This window comes from Anastrepha ludens, chromosome 2 (assembly GCF_028408465.1).
Source record: "Anastrepha ludens isolate Willacy chromosome 2, idAnaLude1.1, whole genome shotgun sequence".
NCBI lineage: Eukaryota > Metazoa > Arthropoda > Insecta > Diptera > Tephritidae > Anastrepha > Anastrepha ludens.
In genome coordinates this window covers 72,711,311-72,715,650 of record NC_071498.1, presented here as the reverse complement: position 1 = coordinate 72,715,650, position 4,340 = coordinate 72,711,311, and positions in this window count along the sequence as shown.

Sequence of the window (4,340 nt, the reverse complement as noted above, 5' to 3'; positions counted from 1 at the left end):
TTTTCTTTATACATTCCTTCATAGGATGAGTTTAGAACCTATAACTTTTCGATTAGTAATTAAAAAAGAAAACAATTTTTTTTAACTAGTCCAGGGCTCCTTCGATAGCGGCTTTTATAATAATTAATAATCCGTTTGGTTTTCATATTTCAGATCACCAGGAGCAATGGTAAACCTCCGAGTGTATTTCTGCCATGAAAAATCTCCTCATAAAAATAAAAAAAATATCTGCCATTCGGAGTCGGCTTGAAACTATAGGCCCCTCCATTTGTGGAACAACATCAAGATGCACACCACAAAATGGGAGGAGGAGCTCGGCCAAACACCCAAAAAAAGGGTATACGCGCTAATTATATATATACAGCCATGGACAGAGAAATAGTACAGTTCTAATTTTAAACTGTTTATTACTGTAATGTTTTTATACACAGGCCTAGATCAATTATTTGGTCATGTGTTGTTAGTCATATCAATACTCTTTTGATCCCATTCGAAATTTACCGTTATTGATTCGTCTCTTTTTTTGAATCACGTTTTTGTTGGTATATTGCACATTCACCTTGGATAAGGAAATAGCACATTTTCAGTTTTGTTTCTGCATTCATTCTTAAATCAAATATTAATCAGTCAATTTGTTGAAGTATTTTGTGTATTTTGTGCAAGTGATAAAATAAAACAATTTTTTTAAATATGGGTCGAGGAGTACATTGCACTCTTGAAAAAGGAAGACTTATTTGGAATCTTTTTGAAAAAGGCACCAACAAATCGAAAATTGCCGAATTACTATATTGTTCTAGAAAAGGGGTGCATAGTGCTATTAAATTGATCCAAGCAGACAAAAGTTTTATGCAAAACAAAAAAATAAGAAAGCCTCCGCCACGTAAAACCACGCCAAGATTAGATAAAATTATTGTACGGAAATGTAAGGCCGACTCTTTTAAGTCCTCAAATGCCATAATGACGCAAATTAATGAAAAGCACAACCTTGATGTATCTAGTAAACTGGTGAGAAGACGTTTGAATGAAGCCAATTTGTATGGAAGAACTAGCAGGAAGAAACCACTTTTTCCAAAAAAAAAAAAATATCAAAGCGCGGTTCACATTTGCAAAGCTACATCAAAGTAAGGATGTACATTTTTGGAAAAGAGCACTATGGAGCGATGAAACTACGATTAATAGGATCGGACCCGATGGAAAATCATTCGTTCATCGCCCAAAAAACCAAGCATACAACTTAAGGTACACTAAGAAAACAGTTAAGCATGGTGGAGGAAGTGTTATGGCTTGGGGTACGTTTTCGTGATTTGGCGTTGGTCCATTAGTGCGAATTAATGGCAAAATGGACAAACATATTTATTTAGATATACTTAAAAGTACAATGGAGCCATTTGTTTTTGAAAATATGCCTGTAAATTGGATATTTATGCAGGATAATGATCCTAAACATTCATCAAAGGTGGTGAAAGAGTGGTTCAATAAAGAACGTGTAGAAGTTTTGAGTTGGCCGGCTCAAAGCCCCGATCTTAATCCTATAGAAAACCTTTGGAATGATGTAAAGGTTAAGATCGGGGGAAACATTTTCAAAAATGCCGATGAATTATGGGAAGGAATCAAAAAAGAGTGGAATTCGATACCGGAGAGCAGATGCAGGACATTAGTGGAGAGTATGTCCCGAAGATGTGACGCAACCTTAAAAAGTTGTGGCCAATCAACTAAATATTGAGGTATCTTATAAATCTGATGCGATTTTATAAATTTTTTAATTAAAATTTCAATATAATTACAGCGTGTGCTATTTCGGTGTCCAGCTGATATAGTGGCATTGCAACAATAATGATTAGAAAGAAATAAGCGGACGGACAAACATTTGTTTTTTGAAATTAAATTGTATGTTCAAATAAATTGATTGTTTTTGCAAAGACTAAAACGTTATTCATATGTTCTATAATGAAGAAACCGAAGTTAGAGGTGAAGTTAGTCTTTTGTGCTATTTCTCTGTCCATGACTGTATATACATATATAGTTTTTAATGTAATAATTAATAATAAATTTTTTTTATTTCCTTCGTACAGCGCTTCAAAATCCGGGCGACATTCATGCCTCTACGGAGAATACCCCCTTAAAGACATTCGGTATGATTTTGAAAACGATGAGGTATTTAAACTTTGCTTTGGAATTTTTTTAATGAATGCATAATTCTTTAATGCCATAAAAAACCATACAATTTGAAGTCGATTGAAGCGAAATTACGATAATTTACCAGGTATCTTGGGGTTTTTCTTTAATAATCTTTAATGTTGAATTGTTGAATTGTTTTCTAAGTAATTCTGTTTTTTGGCTTTCAAATATTACGCAAAATTTAATAACTGGAAGAAAATATTCTCACAGGAATACTCCGAGAAGCATCTTTGATTTTTTTGTTTCAGATGGTTCTGTTGATAGTTGTAATGTGTACCAAGAAAAACTTATTTTCAAGGTGCTTCCGGAGATTCTTTGCCACTTACTCAATTTTCGCTATATTGCAAAGAAAATTCACGAAAATATTGTTCAAATGTTGCATTATTATCTGTTTTTCGTCGAATTAAACTTCCTTCCGCCGTCTTAACCCATACTTTTAAATTTTTAGTAATTTACGAAGTACGAAATGCGGTGACTCACGCATAAGTTTTGTGACTCGATCGAATGCATACCAGCGCATATATACATATGTATCTTGCATACATCGTCTGGGCATGCATACTCGTACACAAATCCATGCACACACACGCACATTCACATGTGTTGCGATTCTTTATGAGGCGCACGGCGGCAAATTCATTATGTCAGCGCAAGTGCTTTGCGCATTTTTGGCAGTTAGATAACCATAATACGTTGTGCATATTTATGAATGACTGACAAACAAACGTAGACATTTTCCAAAATGAATGACAATCAAACCCAGACATCACAGCAGCACATAAAAGAATGTAAACAGAGCGCGAAATGCAGCGAACGGTGAAGAGTGGTGGCAAATTCCAAAAGCAAAAGGGCACAATACAAAAAATCTAATGCAATGCCGTTACATAGAATAAAAATATAAAGCGTTTATTAATTCGTAAACACGTCTGAGAGGAAATTACTCAGATGAAATTTTCGTTGATAGATAATCACTTACATCGTGTAATCTAAATTATTGTGTGTGTTGCGTAATATATGCAGACCGTTTTTGAGTTCATTACACAATGTAACAAAATACAACCATTCACTTTATAAATGTGCGCCGTTCGGCCGCCGTAGCCGAATGGCTTGGTGCGTGACTACCATTCGGAATTCACAGAGAGAACTTAGGTTCGAATCTCGGAGAAACACCAAAATTAAGAAAAACATTTTTCTAATAGCGGTCGCCCCTCGGCAGGCAATGGCAAACCTCCGAGTGTATTTCTGCCATGAAAAAGTTGCTCATAAAAAATATCTGCCGTTCGGAATTTGTGGAACAACATCAAGACGCACACCACAAATAGGAGGAGGAGCTCAGCCAAACACCCAAAAAGGGAGTACGCGCGCACATATATGTATTTAAATGTATGTATTTATATATATATGTATTTAAATATAAATTCCACTATGATAAATTGATATGTGCGTCAAGTAAAGAGGTCAAGAATGTTCACGCTTTTACCTCAGTAGCTAAATTATGTTTGCTATTTTGTAATCTAGCTTCTCCAAGCGTTTCCTATCTAATTTTTGTTTTCGATGTGCGAAAGAATATAGAATAAAAAAACAAATTAAATTCTAGCAATAAGGAATTCTTTTACAGGATTCTGAGTAACGTCCGCTAAAATGCACATCTCGACGTCCATTATGCAGAGTTAGAATTTCTCAATATTTTGTCCAGCCTTCTAGTGCATTATTTTGAAATTTTATTCTGAATCGCATTTCCATCACAAATTATTTTCAATTAGTACGACTTTAACCCCAACTTCTCTTTTAGCCCTGCATACGTACGATTTTGAGCAACCAGTCCTACCAGTCTTTCTTCGTCTTTTTCTGAAGCACCTTTCCCAAACACACAAACTTTCGTTTGATCCATAACATCGTACAGCACTTGACTTAGTATTAACCTGTAGGTTAAACATTGTTTGAACTAATATAAAAGATCCCTAATTTTTCGAAGATATGACCATTGACAACTTGTAGCACCTGTAAAATAACTATTGTAATTTGGTCCAATATCCAAAAAAAACTTGATTTTACCGTTTAGTGTAATGGGGATTTTATATAATTGAAATTATTATTTTATTATACGATTTTTACTGCTGAGTTTTCAAAGTATTTGTGGTATAGCTGCATATACGACTCAT